Source organism: Aquarana catesbeiana, linkage group LG11 (genome assembly GCF_042186555.1).
Source record: "Aquarana catesbeiana isolate 2022-GZ linkage group LG11, ASM4218655v1, whole genome shotgun sequence".
Lineage (NCBI taxonomy): Eukaryota > Metazoa > Chordata > Amphibia > Anura > Ranidae > Aquarana > Aquarana catesbeiana.
In genome coordinates, this window is record NC_133334.1 from 193,219,333 (window position 1) to 193,245,538 (window position 26,206).

Consider the following 26,206-nt stretch of genomic DNA (forward strand, 5'->3'; position numbering starts at 1 on the left):
TGGACACTATTGTGCACTTTGATTTATATACTCTTGTGAATGGTTTGGACTGAGATATATTCATTTGTATGAATTGGTTTCGGACACTTTATTTATCAAGTAGCACTTATATATTTTTGTTAATTATTTAAAGGATTTTTTTCTTTTCTTTCTCACTTTTTTTTTTTTTTGCAGGTTGCTTGTTACCATTTATTCATATATTCAATTGTGGATTTTAGTCACTTTCTTCACAGGCGTTTGACACTGTTTGTAATTTTCAATATTGTATAGATTTATTATATTCTTTGTTCACGTATTTATAGCCTTTAGCGCATGCACATATATTTATTTTATTTTGGCATATACACGGTATGGAACGTGGTTAGTGTGTGCAGCTGAATTAGGTTCATTTATTCACATTGGAGGCATTAACCCATTTGTGGCTCACAAGATTTTAGCACTATTTTTTGGGATATTACTTAAAGCCGTCCAGCTCACTTCATCTCTGCCTTCGCCTTTGGTCACATCTCTGAGACTTTCTCCTGCGTTCCTGTTGAAGACTTGCTTGGCTGATGTCCCTTCTGGTTCCTGATCCTGCTTGCTGTACTACTACGTTGATCACTGGCTCTCTGACATTGGCATTGGCTGACTACCCGATCTGGTTACTGAACTCTGGCTATGTATTGACTATGCTTACTCTGTTTACCTTTTTATTATTATTAAACAAGTGTCATTAACTGTACTTCTGTCTCGGTCTGATTCATGGTTTCTGACAGTTTCCCAGGCAGAGAGCAAAGGCTGTCTGCTCAGGTGAACTTAAATTAGCCTGGGGAAGAGGACCAAGATCCAAACTGGATCATGGATCAGAGATTCCTGAATGTGTACGAGAGGAGCCTGGGAGACGTATAAACCCCGAATAGGACTTTTCCTGGCTCTCTCTGGTACACTCTTCTGCATATCCTCCCCCTTGTTTCAACCCCAGGGTTGGAACACCTGTGGCCAAACAGGAGTGAACACGGGACAGGGCATCTACATCTCAACACCTTGCCTGTGTTTTACAGTGAAGGAGTAATCCTGTAGAGCCAAAAACCACCGGTACACCCGTCTATTAGTCACCTTCTTCTGGGTCATCCATTTCAGGGGAGAATGGTCAGTTATTAACTCAAACTGGCGTCCTAACAAATAGTACCTGAGCGCGTCCACGGCCCACTTTATGGCTAAACATTCCTTTTCAATCACTGCATACTTTTTCTCATGGTCATTGAGCTTTCTGCTTAGGTACACCACGGGTGTTCTTCCCCACTGTGTACCTGTGATAGTACTGCACCAATACCAACATCAGACGCATCCATCTGAACCAAAAAATCTTAGGAGAAATAGGGGGAGTACAGTACTGGCTGTGCACAAAGAGCCTTCTTCAGGACTTGGAAAGATTCCTCTGCTACTGAGGACCATTTCACCATTACAGAGTCTTTCCCTTTCGTAAGGTCTGTCAGTGGGGCAGCTATAGTTGCAAAATTTGGGATAAATCTTCTATAATACCCCGCAATGCCAAGAAAGGCCCTGACCTGCTTCTTGTTTGCAGGACGTGGCCACTCCTGAATGGCTTCTATTTTACTCACTTGAGGTTTTATGACACCACGGCCAATAGTGTAGCCCAAATACTTGGCTTCCTCTAGACGAATGGCCCATTTTTTTGGATTTGCCGTACAACCTTTTTGAAGAGGGAATCAAGGACAGCCTGGACACGGGCAAGTGAGACTCCCAGTCAGTGCTATGTAACACTATGTCATCTAGATAGGCTGCTGCATATCGTCGGTAGGGTCTTAGGGTCCTGTCCATGGCCCTCTGAAATGTCGGTGGGGCATTTTGCAACCCAAAAGGCATTTTTTATATAGAAAGGAACCCTCCAGGGTCACAAATGCAGTCTTCTCTTTGGCACTACCAGTCAGGGGTATTTGCCAATAACCTTTTGTCAAGTACAAAGTGGTCAGATAGCGAGCCTTGCCAAGTCGGTCTATAAAGATGTCCACTCTGGGCATTGGGTACGTGTCAAACTTTGTCACTGCATTAAGCTTCCTGAAGTCATTACAGAACCTCCAAATGCCATCCAGTTTTGGGACTAACACGATGGGGCTAGACCAGTCACTTTTGGATTCCTCAATGACATCTAGCTCCAACATTCTTTTAACTTCATCGCTGATGTCCTTTCTCCTCGCTTCAGGAATTCGGTATGGTTTGAGCTTGACACGGACCCCAGGTTCAGTAACAATATCATGCTGAACTGCTGAAGTGTTTTTGGGAATATGACAGGGTGTCTGGAATCGTGACCTCAGGGATCAGAGGGGACTTAGTACCCTTAGGCGTTACCAGGAGGGACCTCGCAGTTAACGTCAGTCTATCCTTCCAGGGCTTTAACAGGTTTATGTGGTAAATCTGTTCGGGCTTCCTTTTTCCTGGTTGATATACCTTGTAATTGACCTCCCCAACTCTTTAAATTACTTCAAAGGGACCCTGCCACTTAGCCAGGAACTTGCTCTCAACGGTGGGAACTAACACCAGGACCCTGTCACCCGTTGAGAAAACACGGAGTCGGGTCTCCCTGTTGTATATCCTCTGTTGGGCTGCTTGGGCCTGCAGTAAGTGTTCTTTTACCATTGGCATGATTGCTGCAATCCTCTCCTGCATTTGAGCGATATGCTCAATGACACTTTTATGGGGTGTCTGCTCCCCCTCCCAAGTTTCTTTGGCTATGTCTAAGAGTCCCCGAGGGTGTCTCCTATAAAGCAACTCAAATGGAGAGTACCCCTGTAGAGGAGTATGGTATCAGGAAGTCCCAGTTTTTCCCATCCTTGTCAACAACCTTTTTTTAACATGCTCTTTAATGTCTTATTGAAGCGTTCCACCAAGCCATCCGTTTGAGGATGGTACATCGAAGTTCGCAACTGCATCGCCTTAAATAACTTGCACAGCTTCCTAGTTTTTTGTGACATAAATGGGGTGCCCTGGTCTTTAAGGACTTCTTTAGGGATGCCAACACAACTTAACACCATAAACAGCTCTTTGACAATGTTTTTAGCAGACGCGGTGTGTAAGGGAACTGCCTCGGGGTAACGGGGAGCATAATCCATGATTACAAGGATATGCTGATGACCCCGGGCAGACATGGGAAGTGGACCCACAAGATCCATGGCAATCCTCTCAAAGGGCACTTCAATAATGGGCAAGGGCACTAAAGGACTTCGGAAGTGGGGTAGTGGGGCTGACATCTGACACATAGAACAGGATTGACAATAATTCTCAATATCTTTCTGTATCCCGGGACAGTAAAACCTTCGCAACACCCTTTCAGTAGTTTTCTCAACCCCTAAATGGCCTCCTAGCAAGTGCCCATGGGCAAGTTCCAACACCACCCGTCTGTATGGCTTAGGGACCACCAACTGTTCAACCACTTCATCATTCTTTTTACATACACGATACAGTAAATCCTCTGCTGCTGAAATAAGGAAAACAGGGCCTGTCCCCTGGTTTGACAGGTACTTTATTAATCACTATTAAATTTCCCCAGGCTCTGGCAAGGATAGGGTCTTTTCTCTGCTCAGTACCAAAATTTTCCTTGTGCACATTAACGTCAGAAAACTCCAACAAAGGCTTAGATTCAGCAGACGGCTGTCCAGCTCCACTGATTGTAGGGACTTCCTCAGGCTCCTCCAGCTCTCCTGCCATAACTGAGAAAGGAAAAACCTGAGAGGAGTCCCCTGAACCCACATTGTCAGTAGTGGCCAGGAGTTCTGGCTCTGCCACTGAGTCAGCTACTGCGACCGGGTCGGGGCGACCCCACAGTTCCCAAAACTTAGGGAAGTACCTACCAACAATGGCCTCGTGCACCAAGATGGGTCACCACACCTAAGCCAGTATCAAACTGAACTGTGTATCCCCATGTACACAGATCACAGCAACTTTTTTAGCATGAAAATTCAGTTTCAACCATCTCAGCTGTAACCAAAGTCATTAGACTTCCAGAGTCTAGCAAGGCCGTAATAGGCTTATTATTAACAGTCATTTAGCACATGTGTTTTCCCATATTTGGCGCCGCAGCGCATGCAACAGCCGCAAACATAGACTGCCTTCTAACAGATAGATCACACTGCATTGGTTCATCTGTCAATGTACAGTTTGCTGCAACATGTCCCAGTTCTTCGTAACAAAAACACCTGATGTTTCCCCAGTTTGGTTTGCTGACAGGCAGTGGGTTCCCTTGTTTGGGATGCCAAACTTCAGTTCTGGCACCCTATTTCCTTGCCATGCTTAACACCCACTTCCCCTTGAACAGTCTTACCGGTTGCCTGGGGGGACCGTGGCTTTGGGTGGAAGGTCCGTGCGGCTGTAGGGGTGGTGACCAGGGTCTCTGCAGCAAAGTACCTTTCAATGAGTTCCACCAGGTTGTCCACCAAGTTGGGGTCTCCTTGATTCACCCACTTCTGCAGGGGAATTGGTAGTGACCTCAGGAACCGGTCCATGACCACACACTCCACTATTTGTTGCCCAGACAGGGACTCCAGCTGTAGCCATTTCCTTACCAGGTGAATTAGGTCGAACATCTGCGATCTTGGGGGCCTCTTGTCTTGGAAGAACCAGCTGTGGACCCGCTGTGCTCGAACTGCCAAGGTGACACCAAGTCGCGCCAGGATTTCCCGCTTGACCTTTTCATAGTCTCCCGCTTCTGCTGACTCCAAATCATAGTAGGCCTTCTGTGATTCTCCAGAAAACAGGGGGGCGACCAGTCCTGCCCACTGGGTTTTAGGCCAACCTTCGCTCTCAGCGGTCCATTCAAACGTTAGCAGAAAGGCCTCTGGATCATCATTTGCAGTCATCTTAGAAAGAAAGCGACCCACATGGATGGCTGAGGGCTTGTTTTCAACATCATCAACTTTAGAAGGTGACCACTGTGCTAGCGTCTCCACAACCTCAGTCAAGGTTTTCCTATCCGCTTTTGCATCAGTGGCTAGCTATTCAAACAGCCTCTGCGATTGCTCCTGTACAGCACCAATCTGTTGGCACAGTGCCTTGGTTTGCTCCTATGCGATAGCATTGGCTTGCTTTAGTGCAGCGATTGTTTGCTGCTGTGCAGCGTTTGCTTGATGCTGTGCAGCGTTTGCTTGCTGCTGTGCAGCATTGGATATCACCAATTGTTTTAGGATTTCCTCCATGTTTAGTCACTCTAGGTACTGGCCTTTTAAGTAGTAACTTACTACAGCTGCCAGCATTCTCCACCATATGTAACCTGGGGGACAGGTAGCAGGTACAAAAACTTCCTGGGACAAGAAGGCTTTCAGGCACAGATACCAGAACAAGTGAAGTAGTGATAAACAGTGAAGTGTTTAATTGTGATATTTACAAGTCTATAGAGGTGCTGTACAGTGTTCAAAACAAAAGAAAGAACAAAATAGCCAAACAAAACCCTAGCCGTGTCTCGGCTCTAACTATACACTATGCAGGCCCTAACTACCAGGCGGAGCAAGCCTATCGCTTGTCAGATCCCACATAAACTGCTTAACAGCTTTTTACCAACCTTTTTGCTCTCACAGATCAGCGTTGTCTGTGTTTCCCAGGCAGAGAGCAAAGGCTGTCTGCTCAGATGAACTTAAATTAGCCTGGAGAAGAGGACCCGAACTGGATCATGGATCAGAGATTCCTGAATGTGTACGAGAGGAGCCTGGGAGACATATAAACCCCTTTTCCTGGCTCTCTGGGACACTCTGCTAAACCCTGTTAAGGCCGGGTTCACACTGTTGCGAATTGGATGCGGCTTTCTCCGCATCCAATTCACATAGCAGGAGATTTTTACTGACTCTCTTTGGAGCCAGTTCACACATCTCCACAGCGGCTCTGGTATGAATTGCACAGGAGTCCTGTGCGTCTTTTGGTCCATTTCAGGTCCGAATTCAGCAAAAGATTCGGGCTGGAATCAGACCTGAAACAGTGAATGGAGACGCACCGGACTCCTGCTATGAGTCGGAGTGTGCTGCAGTGTGAACCCAGCCTCAGAAGATTTCACCTCACTTTTTGTCCCTGTGACAATTGGATTTTGAAAAATTTGGGTTGTTGTGGAAACGAGGATTGGTGATAAAGCTTCAGTGGAAATACCTTTTTCCCATGATAACTCTTATACCCTGTACACACGATCGAACATTCCGACAACAAAATCCATGGATTTTTTCCCGACAGATGTTGGCTCAAACTTGTCTTGCATACACACGGTCACATAAATCTTGTCGAAATTTCGAACGTCAAGAACGCGGTGACGTACAACACGTACGACAAGCCGAGAAAAAGGAAGTTCAATAGCCAGTGCGGCTCTTCTGCTTGATTCCGAGCATGCGTGGAACTTTGTGCGTTGGAATTGTGTACACATTTGAGAGCCAGATCTCAAATTTTGTGTGATGGAAATTCCGATGGAAAATGTCCGATGGAGCCTACACACGGTCGGAATTTCCGACAACAAGCTCCCATCGAACATTTTCCGTTGGAAAATCCGACCGTGTGTACGGGGCATTACAGGAGTGGATTTCCCTTCCTAAGGGTAGATTTTTTTTCTCACTTCTTGCTGTCTCCCTCTGTTTGTAAGTATGAGTCGTATGTAAGTCGGGGACTGCCTGTATTCATTTTCTACCAGAAAAGTTATACTGCAACTAAAAAAAGGAGAAAAAGGTGGGCAAATCAACTACTAAAGGCCAGAAAAAATATATGGTATATAAATAAAACTTGTGCAAACCAAGGAACAAACCTCAACATAATATGTGAAAAAGTCACTAAATATGTGTATACCAACACACAAAAAATATCTGAAAAAAAGGTCCATATAATTGAAAAAAAGTTCAGCAGAAGGGAGTCCTTATATAAATCTCCAGATAACAGCGCACATACTCTTCAATCCGACCGTCTAAAATGTGGTGTAAGGTGTAATAATACAAACTGCTTACCAGATAAATTGGATCTCAAGTGATAGAGATCAGAAACGCCTGTGCATTAGCCTGCTGGCCGGTCAGCTAGCAATAGTCTCACCACAGGGAGATGTCCACCTGTTACCAAGGAACCAACGGAGGGAAGCCTCACTCCCGGGATCACACTTTATGAAAGCAAGGATCTGGAAGGTCTCATGCAATGAGGAACAGAAGCAGGCTTCATGGTGCAGTATGTTCCAACAAAAATCTTTATTTTCGAACAGATCTTACAAGTACAAAATCCATAAAATCACAGCAGGTAAGGAAGGTTTTTGAATTAGCCACGATGTATACCAGCCAGCTGTTCAGCATGATGACATCACAAGACTATGCTCCACCCGACACGTTTCCCCATAGAAGGCATTCACTGGGTAGGGAGATCATGCCTGGACGTGAGCGTGCCATGCATAAATACCATTCAGGCAGGAGAGACAACGGAAGTCCGCATTTAGCCTATAGCAATCCATGTCACCCATTTAATCATTTAAAAATTAACAAATTCAGGACAAAAAATTATAATTAAATATATAAAAAATAAATAAATATTTTGGGATATATTTCTAAAACTTAATAGTGAAATAAAAATTTCATACATGTATATAAACAGTAAATACATAAATAAAATTCAAATAATAAACACAAATACAGATATATATATTTTCGGTTATAAACCACCTATTCACCAATATTTAGGAAGGAGACATAAAATCAACATATAATAGTCGATATTGGAAACATTTTCTAAAAAATATATTCTTTTAAACCACTTAAAATAAAAAAGGAAAAAAATGTACTAAGTAGAAATAAATTGCAAAAAGGATAATACGAACATCAAAAGTTTAGCAGTTATCTATGAAACAGTTCGTGTCCCTGGCACCTGAAATGCCCATTTACTACTTGCCTAAAGTACATAAAAACCCACTTATGCCACCAGGAAGACCCATGGTGAGTGGGATAGACTCCCTCACTTCAAGAATAGGCAAGTTTGTCGACTTTTTTCTACAGCCGTTAGTGACTAAAACTCCAGCTTTTTAAAAAGACTCTATACAAAAGATTAAGGATCTTGCACCATTGGAAGTGGATGAGGATGTGCTGCTGGTTACAGCCGACGTATCCTGTTTATACACTAACATCCCCCACGATTTGGGTTTCACTGCGGCCAGATATTTTTTGATGCCCCGCCTTCTTTTTTGGCATCAATACATAGATGATGCCTTCTTTCTATGGAAAGGGGACTCTGAATCTCTTCATTCATTTATGAATATGATTAATAATAACGAGTGGGGTATCAACTTTACATACGATTTCAGTTTGACTTCGGTGAATTTTTTGGTGGGGTTTAAAGATCTAGGGCGACTGCTTACTAAAACTTTTTTTAAACCGACCAATAAAAATGAGTACATATCCCAGGGTAGTTGCCACCACCCTAACTGGCTTAAGGCTATTCCTAAAGGCCAATTTCGTAGAGTAAGAAGAAACTGCTCACGAGTAGAAGACTTCAAAGCCCAAGCCATTGTTCTAAAGGATCGTTTCCTCGACAAGGGATATGATCCCAAGTCGATTGAAGAAGATCTTCAGAATGTTATGACTATGGATAGGAAACAACTGTTAATGCCCAAGAATAGAATAACCGATAAACGGGACAGCTCGATTTTTGAGTGGGCTTTCATTACTACCTTTTCTTCCCAACATTGGTGGGTGAATAGAATAATGAAGAAACATTGGAAAGTGCTGAAAGGTGACCGGGTTTTAGGTCCAGTGCTTCCGGACAAACCTAATGTGATATATAGAAGAGGGTATACCCTGAAGGACAAGTTAGCACCCAGTTCAGTAGATTTACCCCCCAAAATAAGCATGTTTGGAGGCTTAAAAGTGTTTTTTCCCTGCAAACGATGCAAAGTATGCAAAACTTCAGAAACTGTTAGAACTACTTCCTTTAAGTCCAATATTACAACAAAAACATTTAACATACAAGAATTTATTAATTGTGGAACTGTAGGGGTTGTGTACCTACTGGCCTGCCCATGTGGGTTACAGTATGTAGGCAGGACCACTAGGGCACTTAGTATCAGAAAAGGTGAACACATAGGCAATATCAGAAGAGGATTTATAGGTCACAGTGTGTCTAAACATTTTCGTTTATGTCACAATCGAGATAGCTCACTTCAAGTTATAGCTATAGAGAAATATGTCCCGCTTTGGAGGGGTAATAACCTTAAAAGACATATTTCTCGTCGTGAGATGAAATGGATATATGACCTCCAGTGTTACAGCCCCTGGGGCCTGAATATTGAGTGGGACACGAACTGTTTCATAGATAACTGCTAAACTTTTGATGTTCGTATTATCCTTTTTGCAATTTATTTCTACTAGTACCGTGCATTTTTTCCTTTTTTATTTTAAGTGGTTTAAAAGAATATATTTTTTAGAAAATGTTTCCAATATCGACTATTATATGTTGATTTTATGTCTCCTTCCTAAATATTGGTGAATAGGTGGTTTATAACCGAAAATATATATATATCTGTTTTTGTGTTTAATATATGAATTTTATTTATGTATTTAGTGTTTATATACATGTATGACATTTATATTTCACTATTGAGTTTTAGAAATATATAATGCTGACTTCTGAATGGTATTTAAGCGTGGTGTGCTGACGTCCAGGCATGATCTCCGTACCCAGTGGATGCCTTTTATGGGGAAATACACGGGTGGAGCATAGTCTTGTGACATCATCACGCTGAACAGCTGGCTGGTATACACCGTGGCTAGTTCAAAAACCTTTCTTACCTGCTGTGATTTTATGGATTTTATACTTGTATGATCCGTTCGGAATTAAAGATTTTTGTTGGAACATACTGCACCATGAAGCCCTCTTCTGTTCCTCATTGCATGAGACCTTCCAGATCCTTGCTTTTATAAAGAGTGATCCTGGGAGTGAGGCTTCCCTCCGTTGGTTCCTTAGTAACAGGTGGACATCTCCCTGTGGTGAGACTATTACAAGCTAACCGGCCAGCAGGCTAATGCACAGGCGTTTCTGATCTCTATCACTTGAGATCTAACTTATCTGGTAAGCAGTTTGTATTATTACACCTTACACCGCATTTTAGATGGGTGGATTGAAGAGTATGTGCCCTGTTTTCTGGAGATTTATATAAGGACTCCCTTCTGCTGAACCTTTTTTCAAATATTATACGGACCTTTTTTTCAGATATTTTTTGTGTGTTGTTATACACATATTCAGTGACTTTTTCACATATTATGTTGAGGTTTGTTCCTTGGTTTGCACAAGTTTTATTTATATACCATATATTTTTCCTGGCCTTTAGTAGTTGATTTGTGCACCTTTTTTCTCTTTTTTTTAGTTTAGGTTTTAGGTTTTCAGTATTTAAACTAATAGAGATTCAGCATCCAATCACATCACCTGTACACTTAATCACACCACTTGTACATTTACATACCTTTCACCTTGGTGTTGTTTATACTTTTGTGGTTAGCGCAAATATTCCTTTTTCCTTATATACTGCAACTAAGCCTTTCAGCTAAACTCTACATTATATAGTGGTTGGAGATTTCATCCAGGAAGATGGGAGATATGCACATAGGATTAAAAAAAAAGTAGTAAACCAAAGAGTAAAATAGTGGTATGTAAAGGACAGTGTATACTTTGAATATTTGGCTACAATAAAGGTGTCAGTCATTTGGTATTTGTACAGCTTTTATAAGGCATCTCATATTTGGGTAAAAATGTAATACATTACATAGCGCCAGTCTGTCAGAGTTCTCAAATAATTTTAGACCGCCTATACAGAAAGGATGGGAACAATGAGTTAGGAAGAGCGAGTCGTAAGTGGTTTTCCTGTGCTTGTCCAGTCCAGAGCACCAAGAATGTTGTGACATTGTAAAGGAACTGTTCCCTACAGATGGAGAATAGGGATGGGCTTTATGTTCGGGACGAACATGAGTTCGACTCGAACATTGGCTGTTCACCCGTTTCGCCGAACAGCGAACAATCAAAAGTGCTAATTTTAAAGGCTTATATGCATTGTATTGTCATAAAAAGTGCTTGGGGACCTGGGTCCTGCCCCAGGGGACATGTATCAATGCAAAAAAAAGTTTTAAAAATGGACGTTTTTTCAGGAGCAGTGATTTTAATAATGCTTAAAGTGAATTATCCGCCTCAGTGGGAGTCTTTCGCCGTGTGACGCTTCGGTTTCTTCTGACACTTCTTATATAACGGAGGGCGGGGTCAGCCGGTTACCCCACCCTCCTCTGACGCCCGGGAACTTCACGGGGACTTCCCTGTGGCTTTCCTCGTGTTGTCAGAGGGGGGCAGGGTCACTCGTTTACGTAACCGGGTGACCCCACCCCCCTCTGACAACACGGGGAAAGCCACAGGGAAGTCCCTGTGAAGTCCCCGTGCGTCAGAGGAGGGCGGGGTCACCGGGTGTAAGAAGTGTCAGGAGAATCGAAGCGTCACGCGGCAGAAGACTCCCACTGAGGCGGATCATGCGGACGGAGCAGAGAAGAATCCGGAGGAAGATGCGGGACGAGATGAGCGGAGGAAGAAGAAGATGGAGAAGAAGAAGATGGAGGAAGAAGAACACCGAAGGAAGACCAGAAGAAAGAAGATGGAAGAAGAAGAAATTAATAAAGGACTTGTCAAAAACCGTCTCTTGTGTTTTTAACCTTTTTGACACTTTTTTTGTGAAATAATAGGGGTACATCTGTACCCCATTACCAATTCACACGGGAGGGGGGCCAGGATCTGGGGGTCCCCTTGTTAAAGGGGGTTTCCAGATTCCGATAAGCCCCCCGCCCGCAGACCCCCACAACCACCGGGCAAGGATTGTGGGGATGAGGCCCTTCTCATCAACATGGGGACAAGGTGCTTTGGGGGGCTACCCCAAAGCACCCTCCCAATATTGAGGGCATGTGGCCTGGTACGGTTCAGGAGGGGGGGCGCTCTCTCGTCCCCCCCTCTTTTCCTGTGGCCTGCCAGGTTGCGTGCTCGAATAAGGGTCTGGTGTGGATTTTTGGGGGGATCCCACGCCATTTTTTTAAAAAATCTTGGCAGGGGGTTCCCCTTAAAATCCATACCAGACCTGAATTTGAGGGGGACCCACACGCCATTTTTTTAAAATTTTGGTGCGGGGTTCCCCTTAATACCCATACCAGACCTGAAGGGCCTGGTATGGAATTTAGGGGGACTGCCACACATTTTTTTTTTTTTATTTTGGTTCGGGGTTCCCCTGTGGGGAAATTCTATGCTGTTTTTATCAATGAACTTTTATGTGTATTGTCGGACCGACAATGCATTATTATTATAATTATTAATTATAATTAATAATAATTAATAAATAATTATATATTATTATAGCTGGCGCTAGCGATAGTAGTTTTACATGACTTTTTTTCCTTTAGAAATGTCATTTTGCTGTCAGACTGTTCTAAACACGGGAAACATGCGCCCCTTTACAGGCATACTATAGACACCCCCCAGGTACGAAATTTAAAGGAATATTACACTTTTATTGATTCACTTTAAGCATTATTAAAATCACTGCTCCCGAAAAAAACGTCCGTTATTAAAACTTCTTTTTGCATTGATACATGTCCCCTGGGGCAGGACCCAGGACTACAAACAATTTTTATGACAATAAGTTGCATATAAGCCTTTAAAATTAGTACTTTTGATTATTCATGTTCGTGTCCCATAGACTTTAGGGTGTTCGCGTGTTCAAACAAATTTTTTGCCTGTTCGCATGTTCTGGATGCGAACCGAACCGGGGGGTGTTCGGCTCATCCCTACTGGAGAAAAGGGAATGATCACAGACAAAAATTTTTTTTCTAAGATCAGATGGAAAATAAGTGCTTGTTACCATTTAGTTAACTATAACACTAATTACCAATGGAAATGTGAAAATTGGTTGTGTCTCTAGCACCATTTGGTTTATGTGCTGCAGCCATAAAGCTGAATTTTTTACATTGTTACTTTGGTTCAACTTAGACTAATGTAAGCATGTATGTATTATTCATGTGGTAACCCTGGAGAAGCTGGAAATCACGGTAGTGAGCACCACTAACAGTGATCTCCGCTAGCTTCTGGGCTGCTCGCTTAGCATCGGCGCCTTTCAAGGAACACTATGAATTTTCCCAAAGAAATCAGAGCAATCTATGATTAGTGGTGGAAAGGTGGTGATGTTGCAGCATCCACCTTGTCCAATCATAGAACATTTTGCATTCATTGAGAAACTGGAACATTTCCTCTAAACGGCGCCCATGCCAAATGTGTGACCTCCTATGTGGAATCTGCAGCTGGGCAGCTGCTAGGCACAGGAACCAGATGCTTGTGATTTTCAGATTCAGCAGGGATCCCATAGGTAAAAATTTCCATACCCAAACTTCAAGTTTAAGCTATAGTATATGGAGCAAATTTCATGTGAATCCAATTGAACTGGCCAAAATGCAAGCTGTGGGTGGCCCTGTTGGCATGCTGGGAAGAAAATTATTGGACGAACAGTGGCTGCATCTGATCATAGTATCATAGTAGGTAAGGTTGAATAAAGACAATAGTCCATCCAGTTCAACCTGTGTAGGTGCACATATGGCAGTGTCTATAATTATTTCCCATATCCCTGTATGTCGTGTTCCTTAAACGCTTGCAGACCAGCCGCCGCAGTTGTACTGCGGCAACATGGCTCGGCTGCGCGAATCGCCATCATGTTATGTCGGTAACATATTCGGCCACTAGGGGGCACGTGCGCGCCATCGGATCGCCCACGGAGCAGATGCGAGTGCCCGGCGGTCGCAATCTGCGTAAACACACAGTTTCCGGTTCTCTGAGGGGAGAACAGATAGATTGTCTGTTCATCGTATGAACAGCGATCTGTCATATCCCCTACACAGTCCCCTCCCTCCGTCAGGTAGAACACACACTAGGGAACACATTAACCCCTTGATCGCGCCCTAGTGTTAACCCCTTCACTGCCAGTGACATTTTTACAGTAATCAATGCATTTTCATTGCATTGATCGCTGTATTAATGCCAATGGTTCCAAAAATGTGTCAAAATTGTCTGACATGTCCGCCATAATGTCGCAGTCCCGATAAAAATCGCAGATCGCCGCCATTACTAGTAAAAAAAAAATTAATATTAAAAATGTCATAAAACTATCCCCTATTTTGTAGATGCTATAACTTTTGTGCAAACCAATCAATATACACTTATTGCGATTTGTTTTACCAAAAGTATGTAGAAGAATACATATCGGCCTAAACTGAGGAAAAAAATAGTTTTTTTTAAATATTTTTGGGGGATATTTATTATAGCAAAAAGTAAACAATAATGCGTTTTTTTTCAAAATTGACGCTTTTTTTTGTTTATAACGAAAAATATAAAAACCGCAGAGGCGATCAAATACCACCAAAAGAAAGCTCTATTTGTGGGAAAAAAAGGACGTCAATTTTGTTTGGGTGCAACGTTGCACGACCACGCAATAGTCAGTTAAAGTGACGCAGTGCCGAATCGCAAAAAGTGCTCTGGTCAGGAAGGGAGTAAAATCTTCTGGGGCTGAAGAAGTTAAGATGCATATCTAAGAGTCTCATAAAACTATCAATACTCCCCACAGCCACCACCAATTGTGGAAGAGAGCTCCACATCCTTATTGCCCTGACAGTGAAAAACCCCCTTCGCAGTTTAAGGTTAAACCGTTTCTCTTCCAATCTCAATGTGTGGCCCCTTGTCCTCTTACACTCCTTGAGACTGAATAGTTTTTTTTTCCTATGCTGGGATTGCCATTGAGGTGTTTGTAAATCGCTATCATATCTCCTCCCAAGCGTCTTTTCTCTAGCGAGAATAAGTTTACTGTTTGCAGTCTTTCCTCATAATTGAGGTCCTCCAGTCTCCTTATTAGTTTCGTTGCCCTTCTTTGGACTCTCTCCAGTTCCAGCACATCCCTTCTGAGAACTGGTGACCAGAACTGGACAGAAAACTCCAGATGTGGTCTAACCAATGTTTTATAAAGTGGTAGGATTATTGTTCTATCTCTGGAGCATATCCGTTTTTTATGCATGCTAATATTCTGCCGGCTTTGGTAGCTGCAGCTTGACATTGCATGCTATTGCTCAATCTGTCATCTACTAGGACCCCCAGATCTTTCTCCATAATATTTCCCCCCATCGGTTCTCCCCCTAGTGAATAGTTTGCATTTATGTTTTTTTCCCCCCAAGTGCATTACTTTACATTTCTTCACATTAAACCTAATTTGCCATGTAGTTGCCCACTCCATTATTTTGTTCAGGTCTTTCTGTAAAATGTTTATATCTTGATGTGAAGTTATTGCCCTGCCTAATTTTGTGTTGTCTGCAAAACTGACAAGACAGAACCTTGGGGCACCCCACTTACCACTCCAGACCTGTCTGAGTATACGTTATTTATCACTACCCTTTGGACACGCCCCTGTAACCAGTTTTTACCCAAAAACAAACATTATGGTCAACACCTGTAGACCTCAGCTTTTAGATTAAGCGTTTATGGGGGACCGTATCGAATGTAATTGCAAAATCCAGGTAGACTGAATCCACGGGTCTTCCCCTGTCTAGATGGCAGCTCACTTCCTCATAGAATGTTAACAGATTGGTCTGGCGAGAATGACCTTTTGTAAACCCATGCTGATGACTACTTACTGCTGGCAGGTTAGGTGATATAGAGCCAGGTTAGGGTGGTATATAGTGCCAGGTTAGGGTGGTATATAGAGCCAGGTCAGGGTGATATATAGTGCCAGGTTAGGGTGGTATATATTGCCAGGTCAGGGTGGTATATAGTGCCAGGTTAGGGTGATATATAGAGCCAGGTCAGGGTGGTATATAGTGCCAGGTTAGGGTGATCTATAGAGCCAGGTTAGGTTACATAGTTACATAGTAGGTGAGGTTGAAAAAAGACACAAGTCCAACCATATGTGTGATTATATGTCAATATTACATTGCATATCCCTGTATGTTGTGGTCGTTCAGGTGCTTATCTAATAGTTTTTTGAAACTATTGATGCTCCCCGCTGAAACCACCGCCTGTGGAAGGGAATTTCATATCCCTACCGCTCTTACAGTAAAGAACCCTCTACGCAGTTTAAGGTTAAACCTCTTTTCTTCTAATTTTAATGAGTGGCCACGTGTCTTATTAAACTCCCTTTAGCGGAAAAGTTTTATCCCTATTGTGGGGTCACCAGTATGGTATTTCTAAATTGAAATCATATCCCATCTCAAGCGTCTCTTCTCCAAAGAGAATAAGTTCAGTGCTCGTAACCTTTCTTCATAACTAATGTTATAGGTGGGTATATAGTGCCAGGTCAGGGTGGTATATAGTGTCAGGTTAGGGTGTTATATCGTGCCAGGTTAGGTGGGTATATAGTTCCAGGTCAGGGTGGTATATGGTGCCAGGTCAGGGTGGTATATAGGCATTGCTCAGTCACTTACAGCATGTCAGGTGATGAAGATTCCCGGGCTGCTGTGGTCTCTCCTCCTCTTTCTTCTTTAGCTGCGAAAGGGGGTCAGCCTGAGAGGAGGAGTCTGTAGGAGGAGTGGAATAGGCAGCCACACCCTGACCCCGCCCACCACCTCCAGCTGCCTCAGGAGATAGTGAACACCCCAGAGGGACAGCCTAACTTGATGAGATGATAGGGGGGAGTTACAGACAGCCTCCCCCACACAGCTGGGCTCTTTGCTGATCCGATCAACTATTTACAAAGCTTCGATGACAGGGAAAGTGCAGGGGCCCCACATGCACCTGGGGTCCCTGGGCAGTGCCTGACACTCCCCCCAATGTGTGTCACTCGGGGTGGACCGCACCCCCCCCGCGCTTGGCACGCCACTGAATCTTGTCAGTATGCTGTCCACAAAGATTAGGAACAATGGTCTGGCTATAACCTGACTGAATTCTCTGAGGACTCTCAAGTGTAAGCCATCTGGTCCTGATGATTTATTTGTATTAAAGTTTTTATCTAGTCTTTCCTTCACTCCAGGCCTCAGTTAGCCACAAGGGTATGCCCTGTGATGTGCCACCAACAGTACTTCTACAGTTGGAATACCCCTCCTTTTCCTGTGTAAAAACTAAGGAGAAGAAGGCATTTAGTACAGTTGCCTTCTCTGTGTCATCCGTAACCACCCTCCCTTCCTTGTCTTTTATGTGGGCAACGTGCTCTGATCTTGCCTTTTTACTGTTAATGTATCTAAAAATGTATTTGGATTTTTTTTATTCTCCTCCACTATGTGTCTCTCGTAATCTTTTTTGGCCGCCCTTATTGCGTTCTTACACTTCTTATTGCATTCCTTGTAGTGTTTGAATGCTGACTGAGACCCATCCCCCTTATATTGTTTAACCGCTTGCCACCCGCTGGCTGTCATATGAGGGGACTGGGGACGCGATGCGCGTGCCCGGCAGCTGCGATGTCTGCCGAGCACCCGCGATTGCCCGGTAACACAGTAGGACCGCGAGTCTCTGTGTGTGTAAACAAACAGATCCACGGTCCTGTCAGAGGAGAGGAGACCGATGGTGTGTTCCCAGTACAGAGAAACACCGATCAGTCTCCTCACCTTGTGAATCCCCTCCCCCTACAGTCAGAATCACTCCCTAGGAACATAATTAACCTCTCTATCACCCCCTAGTGTTAACCCCTTCCCTGCCAGTCACATTTATACAATAATCAGTGCATTTGTATAGCACTGATCACTGTATAAATTTGAATGGTCCCAAAAATGTGTCAAAAGTGTCCGATATGTCCGCCGCAATATCACAGTCATGATAGAAAATTGCAGATCGCTGCCATTACTAGTAAAAAAAAAAAAATAATAATAAAAATGCTATAAATCTATCCTCTATTTTGTAGACGCTATAACTTTCGCGCAAACCAATCAATATACGCTTATTGCGATTTTTTACCAAAAATATGTAGAAGAATACATATCGGCATAAACTGAGGAAAAAATTTGTTTTAAAAAAATGGATATTTATTATAGCAAAAAGTAAAGAATATTGCGTTTTTTTCAAACTTGTCACTATTTTTTTATTTATAGCGCAAAAAATAAAAACCTCAGAGGTGATAAAATACCACCAAAAGAAAGCTCTATTTGTGGGGAAAAAATGATAACAATTTAATCTGGGTACAGTGTTGTATGACCGCGCAGTTGTCATTCAAAGTGTGACAGCACTGAAAGCTGAAAAATGGCTTGGGCAGGAAGGGGGTGAAAATGCACTGTATTAAGATGGCTAAAGGGCCATTTTTTTCTCTTTAATGAGGCTTTTTACATTACAGTTTAGCCACCCAAGTTTAACCTTTGCTCTTCAATATTTATTGTCCATTGGAATGCACTGTTACCTTTGTTTAATATGCCCTGAAAGCATTCCCATTTTTCTTCCGTGTTCAATGTTTCCAGGATTTGGTCCCAATTAGTGTCATGTAGTAATGACCGCAGTTCAGAAAAATTGGCTTGTTTGAAATTTAGTGTTCTTGTGCTACCCTCGTGCCTCCTTTTTCTATGTTTTACGTTAAATGTGATCATCCTATGATCACTATATCCAAAGTTTTCCCATATTTCCACATCTAAGCTCAGACTTGGATTGTTCTTAATTATATAATAGGATATTAATGGATGGAATGGATGGAAATGGATAATTGAAGTCCCCCATTATGATGACATATTCCTGTCTCGCTGACGTTTCCAATTGTGATAGTAAGCCCAGCTCTTCCTCCTCCTTTAGGTTAGGGGGCCCATAACATACCCCCGCTATTAATTTCCCACTTATTTCTTCTCTTTGAAGTTCTACCCATACTGATTCCACCTCCCCCCTTATCCCATTCACAATGTCGCTCCTCTCTGCCACCCTTACATCATTTTTTACATATAGACACACCCCTCCCCCTCTTCTACCTTCCCTGTCTTTCTGATACAAGGAATACCGCTGGATATTTGCCAGCCAATCGTGTGAGCTGCCAAACCAAGTTTCAGTTATTCACACAAAGTCTAAGTCCTCCTCATGTAATAGCAGCTCCAGTTCTTCCATTTTGTTAACTAGGCTCCTAGCATTTTTGTATACTCCTCTCAACGTTGTACGGGTGCATATTAACTTCCCCTTAGTTTTCCTTGGGCTTTGTTTTCGAATTGTCCTTGCATTCACCCCAGGATTAGAAGTTACAGCTGTATTATCCCTGCTAACTTCACTACTGATCTCATGCCAGCTATCAGAATACAATAGTTGGAAGGAGATTCCTCGCTTTAGCATCGATGGGCTAATTGATAGATTTTTTTTCATTCAGTTTATGGGGCTGAACAAGAGAAATCTCACAGTGTATGGCTAGGTTGAGAGCTGGTCAGATCAAATAAGTGATTAGCTTAATCTCATAATATTTGTAAAGCCCAGTGGCTTCAGTCCAGTCCCTTACCTGGAAAATGCTAATCAGGAGTTCTGACTTCACTTGCTGTATACTTATACAGGGTCTGTGATGCAGAAATGACTTAATGCAGACAGGAAACTAGAATTTTTTCGGATGCGGGTCAGAAATGTCAGCGTCTCTTTTCTCACCAATATATCAGTGCCTTGCTGGTAATATTTAGATTTCATATGTGTCAATCATACATAGATCTAGACAAGTTCACATTCTTGTTTCACACACTAAAGCTCATCATACATTTTACAATATGACCACACAATCGACCACAAAATCTATATATAGTGATACCTCGGTTTGCAAGTAACATGGTATACGAGGGTTTCTCAAGATGAGCTATATTTTTTTTTAAATCCTGACTTTATTTGGAAACGATGTCTCGCAAGACGAGCTGGACTCAAGCCGCTGGTGTATGTATTACCGTATGTGGCCAGAGGTCCGGGCGCGCTGGAGAACTCGGAGACACTCCCAGCTGGGTGGGGTGGGCATAACGTGCGTCGGAGCACTCAAAAGTGTCAACAGTTCCTGAGTGTCTCCAAGCATCACCAGCGCCTCCCCACCTCTGGCCACATACAGTACTGCATACACCAGCAGTGGCTGTGGAACAAATCATCTGAGTTTCCATTATTTCTTATGGGAAACTCGCTTTGATATATGAGTGCTTTGGATTACAAGCATGCTTCTGGAATGAATCATGCTCGTAATCCAAGGTATTACTGTACAATTAATTTAGATTTCCCAAAAATTTACTATGAGCACCCACTTCAATTATAAAATGAATCGGTATCCAATTGGACAGGCCCTAGCACTCTATTTTGTTGATAGATCTAAAGGTATTGTACAGTCAGATTATATAATGTATGGTAAGCTTTAAATGCTAGCTGGATTTTACACAGGTAGTTGCTAAGAATAAAACAAGAAAGGGTATTGCAAAGAAATTGCAAAGGAAAGCCCTATAAGTCAAGATCTGATCAACAATCTTTTAATAACTGGGCTAGGTTGCATTGTGACATAGTGTGAACCTACCTAGAATGGTGGTATTCTAGGAAAGGCATTCATTTTTACCTTGACCAGTGGATCCTGTATTCACTATGAACACCCAATCACATCCATAGAAAAGGTAAAAAACATCATTGGGTGATTAGGATCAATACAGCTTCACTAAGTTATGTAAAATAAGAATTATTCTTACATAAAATCTGTTTCTTTGCAATTGCTTCACCCATTTAAACAACAATGTGCACCCCAACACAAAAGCTGAGCAAAAGGTATGGCATGGCATTGTTGAAAAGCCCATATGTACATCTGATGAATAATTGATCAGTGTGGGATGAATGGAAGAGGACAAGGAAAGTAAGCGGAGGGGGATACAGTGTAGAGGAGGCCAGAGCTGCGATTACTATTTAACCATGAAAAGAGAGAGACCTCTTTGTATGAAAAAAAACATGTCCTAGTGTTATGTACTCTGTTAATATGTATGTATATATATTTGCAGGATCGCAAACTACATAACACACCCTATAATCATTCATGCATGGAAAGATCCTATTAGAAATCATTCTAATGGGAAATCAGCACAGCTACAAATCCTGTGTCACAATCATGATCTGAATAACTGGTCGACACAGATTAAAAACAATCAGCCTTACAAATAGAAAAACATAAACGAATAGAGGAAGAAGACAGGATTTCATGCAGGGGTTAACTGTTAAGAACTACATAGACTACAATGCACTGCAGGATTAGTAAAGGTTTCGACTAAATGGCCATAGTGCATAGCAAGGATGAAGCTGTACAGATGCCACTAAAAATGCCATCTTTCCTTCCCACTCCCCACCATTCACACACATCCCTCTCTGATTTTCTCTACCTCCCTTTCTGCTCACATGTACCTCTCTTCCGCTCCTCTACACACATCTCCCCCCTTCCACATAGGTCTGTCATTTCCTCTGTCTGTTTTTGCTCCACATGCCCCTTTTCCTCTGTCATTGAAGCGGAAATTAGAGCCTGGACTAACTAGAATGACTTTTTAGAAATGAAAAAAATAAAGTTATAGTCAAGCAGTGCATACAAATATTTTCTGAAACAAAAACAGCGCAAAGCAAACACTGACATCCAAACTTAACAAATATCACCAACAGAATAATAAATATTGGTACAACGTAACACATGTATGTCAATCTGGAGATCAGAGAGGATCCAATATACATGATGTCTCAAACAACATGTGATCTAGAAAATATATACATTTAAATGCCACATGTCACATAGCGAGCAAACCTCTGACATGTAAGTCCCAGCCAGGCAGTGTTTGCCTTAGAAACATAAAACAATCTGTTGGTAATGTATACATCACAGCTTATAGGAGGTTTTATGAGCAGATTACTATAGATAGATATCACATGCAAATCATGGCTAAAAGTGAGACCCATTTTACTGGCACCACACATGACACATGGACCTGTGTAAAAATTGGACATCCAGACAGACATAGACAGATCTGGTGCAGAAGAGTGTTCCATACCTGCGTTTTCCCGTAATCTGCCTCTTTTTCTCTTTCTGCTCTCTCCCTTAACCCCTCTCTTGTTCTTTCACACAGCTGCAGGCTGCTGCTTCACCCTCTGACAGTTTCCTCCCATCAGCATCTCCTCCTCTGACCTCTCTTTTCCTCCACCCCCCTTCCACTTCCTCACTCCCTTCCTCCCATCCTCCCCCTGCAGGGTGTTAGAGTGAATAGAGAGTCATGAACCTATCCTTCCTTACACAGGGTGACATGCACAAGATCCAGCGGACCATTGTTTTTCCATTTTTTATCAAAGCTGAAACATGAATCACCCATGTAGTAGTAGCTGCACATCAATCTAGAATACTCTTCAGCTCATTGTTAAAGATCTAGTTAAATTTTTATGTGTGCTGTGCTTGTGTTCTGAATAGTGTTTGTAACATTTTACAATTACGGATAGAACATTGCACTAAGTGTGCTCAGAACATTACATTGTAAGCTCCTGTTAGAGGACATGTGCTGACGTTGATGCACTCTGCAAAGCACAGTTTGATATATCAGTATCACATAAATAGTGGAAATAAATACAGTACTACAGTTTGCAGGCATTAATCCCAATGGTTGCGATATATTAAATTGGTGGCGTTTTAAATACCAAAGGATAATTCACCTTTTAAAGAAAGGGAAATGAGGGCATGACCTCTGCCATTTAAAAAAGCACAGTTAATAAACTCCACCAATAGTTACTTTTCTTTCAGAGTCGAGTTCCATGGAGTACAGCTGGCTCTATTCCTCACTACATTTCTGCATCCTTGCTGTTCTGTTCTCTGTGATGCTGAGACTTTGATGGTCTGTCTGTCTCTCCTTGAGCATCAGAGCAGTGATTTTGCCTCACACAAAGCTACAGCAAAGACAAGTGATGAAGGTTAAAGATAGCAGCCTTATTCTAGGAGGTAACACTAGTTAAAATTTGTGGGATGCTATTTTCCAAATGATGGCAGCGTAGGGAAGCTGAGGACCCAAAGTAATTTTTGTCCTGAAGTCTGGTTTAGGGCTCATGCACACAGGTGGTTTGGCCCATACGGTGTAAAAACACAATGTTTTTGGATGCAAGCCAAGCACAAGTGCAGCATGTTTCAAATCAATGACAGGCTGAAGTGACAGCTGTACATGGCTGCATGCTGTTCTAAGAAGTACTTGCGTTTAGGGACCTATTCATTCAGGGACATTTGCCCTGAACACAGGAATTCCACATTAAGACATATGGCCATAATAAGATTTACTAACACTAGTGCCAGTGTTGCCAACGGTCAGTATTTTTTAACTGGCAGCCAGTAAAAAACTGCACTTTTCTCCTGCCAGTAAATGCCAGTGACAGGAAAAGGTTGCCAGTAAAAATTATTGTTGTTGTCGCTCGGCTCGGAACTGTGCATGCGCAGTTCCAGTCCGAAGCCAGTCAAGACCATCTGGGTGCCTGCTACAGTGTGTTCAGGTGGTGCCAGAGGGGGGCGGGTCTGGCGGAGGTGGTGTCTGACCATGCTGTGTGATATCATGGTGCAAGGGAGCCGAGTGGCTGGAGCCTCGTGTGCGGGTCTGCAGGACCTGTCAATGCTGTTTCGGCTGGAGTGGACTAAAGGGACCACCTGGAGTGGAGAGAGACTGTCACTGTGACTCAGGAGGGGGATGTGTCGGTGAGGTGTCATCATCATCTGTGCTGTTGCACATGGCTGTCAGTGTCAAGAGTTAATTTCATGTGTGTATGGCTGCCCATTCTAATTTCTTGTCCTGTCCCTGAGCTACTTACTATATTGAAAATAAAATAAGAATTATGTTTTTTGCCTCAATATCTACCTTAAAGCTGAGTTCCACCCAAAAATAGAACTTGCGCTTTAGGGGAAGGTGACCCCTGACATGCCACATTTGACATATCATTTTTTTGGGGGGAGCAGAAATCCTCTTTTTAGAGGGTTCCAGCTCCCACTTCCTCCTGGCGCACTTGCGGCGCCGGAAGGAAGATCACCTCTCCTCCCTCCCTCTCGGCAATCATCTGGGACACGTCACAGGTTCCAGATGATTGCCCGGCCAGTCACAGCGCGCAGCGCGGCTCGCGCATGCGCAGTGCGTGCCTGGCTGTGAGGCCACAGCCGGGCGCCCGCAGTGACAATGCCGGCGGCACAGAGAGGAGGGGGAGATGAGTGGGGCTTCATTCCCCCGCATCGCTGGATCCTAGGACAGGTAAGTGTCTGATTATTAAAAGTCAGCAGCTGCAGTTTTTGTAGCTTCTGACTTTTAATTATTATTTTTTTTTAATTGGAACTCCACTTTAAATCACATCGCTAATTGCATATTGTACTTGTTTGTAGCCTAAGTACTGATATTTGCAGTCTAAACTATAATTTGTAAACTTTTGGAAATGCCAGTAAAAAATTGTCTATGCCTAAATTTTGGGTGTCGTGTCAGTAAATTTCAATCTGGTAGGTTGGCAACACTGACTGGTTCATACAACATCGGTAGCAGCTGTGCATAGTAACCAACCAGCTTCTAACTTTAGCTTGTTCAGTTCTGACAATAAGCCTAGGTTCACACTGACAGTGGGACTGCAATTGTGCACCCCAAAGTCACCAAAAGTAGTACAGAAACTACATTTGGGAATCGGAGCAGTGCCGCAAAGTTGGCGTTACACCGATTCGGACGGTGCCATTGCCGTCAATAGCCGCCGATTTGGCATGCGATTTGACATGTCATATTGCATACCAAATCACATCAATGTGAACCTAGGCTAAAACCTAGAAGCTAATTGGTCACCGTGCTCAGCTGCACCAGATTAGGCTTGCAGCAGTTTTAGTAAGGTCCCTTTCACACTGGATTTCTGATCAGGCCCGCCTGTCAGTTTTTCAGGCGGACCTGATCGGAGCCTCCATTCATTCCTATGGGGTGGCCAGGCCCGGACTGGGACAAAAAATAGGCCCGGGCATTTTAGACTGAGCAGCCAATTTTTCCATGGACCGGGGGGGGTGTATCGGTCCTCCACGCTGTAATGTGCAGTAACACTGATATAAATATAAAGGGGACTGCACTGTAATGGTTACCCCCCTTACATCAGAGTCCGCACTGAGCCCCCTTACATCAGATTCTGCACTGAGCCCCTTTACATCAGAGTCCGCACTGAGCCCCTTTACATCAGAGTCCGCACTGAGCCCCTTTACATCAGAGTTCGCACTCAGCCCCCTTACATCAGAGTCCGCACTGAGCCCCTTTACATCAGAGTCCGCACTGAGCCCCTTTACATCAGAGTCCGCACTGAGCCCCTTTACATCAGAGTCCACACTGAGCCCCTTTACATCAGAGTCCGCACTGAGCCCCTTTACATCAGAGTCCGCACTGAGCCCCTTTACATCAGAGTCCGCACTGAGCCCCTTTACATCAGAGTCCACACTGAGCCCCCTTACATCAGAGTCCGCACTGAGCCCCTTTACATCAGAGTCCACACTGAGCCCCCTTACATCAGAGTCCGCACTGAGCCCCCTTACATCAGAGTCCGCACTGAGCCCCCTTACATCAGAGTCCACACTGAGCCCCCTTACATCAGAGTCCGCACTGAGCCCCCTTACATCAGAGTCCGCACTGAGCCCCCTTACATCAGAGTCCGCACTGAGCCCCCTTACATCAGAGTCCGCACTGAGCCCCCTTACATCAGAGTCCGCACTCAGCCCCCTTACATCAGAGTCCGCACTCAGCCCCCTTACATCAGAGTCCGCACTGAGCCCCATTACATCAGAGTCCGCACTGAGCCCCATTACATCAGAGTCCACACTGAGCCCCCTTACATCAGAGTCCGCACTGAGCCCCCACTTACTGTAAGGGGGAGCTCTGTGGACTCTAATGTAAAGGGGAACACTGATTTAAGGGGGTCTCTGCTCACCAAAGTCCCCCTCTTGTATCAGAGTCCACAGAACACCCCTTAAATTAGTTTTCTATACACATTGGAAGGCTGGAGAGAGGGTGAGCTTACTCACCCCAGGATGAGGCTCAGGAGCGGGCTGCCTGCAGCTTTTAAATCTTCCTTCCTTCACCCCAGGGATGTGTGGGCGGGGCAGACGCAGGGGGTGTGGGCGGGGCAGACACAGGGGGTATGGGCGGGGCAGACACAGGGGTATGGGAGGAGCAGATAGAGTAGAGGGGCGGGAAGAGGAGGAGCAGTGGAACTGTCAGCGTTGGCTGAGCTGTGTGTGAGAGAGACACACAGCTCAGCCGCTCAGCCAATCAGCCGCTAT

At 43.6% G+C, this 26,206-nt stretch overlaps 1 protein-coding gene across 3 annotated transcripts in view; it reads right to left on the reverse strand.

The window, feature by feature from the left end:
- SIPA1 (signal-induced proliferation-associated 1) overlaps positions 1–22,115 on the reverse strand; it is a 478,265-nt gene extending 456,150 nt beyond the window's left edge. For 2 of the 3 annotated variants that reach the window (XM_073605152.1, XM_073605154.1), the window contains exon 1: positions 21,954–22,115. The gene's annotated coding sequence lies outside the window, so the exon portion shown is untranslated. The remainder of the gene's footprint in view (positions 1–21,953) is intronic. The other variant, XM_073605151.1, reaches the window with a different exon arrangement.
- Between the last annotated feature and the right edge of the window lie 4,091 nt (positions 22,116–26,206).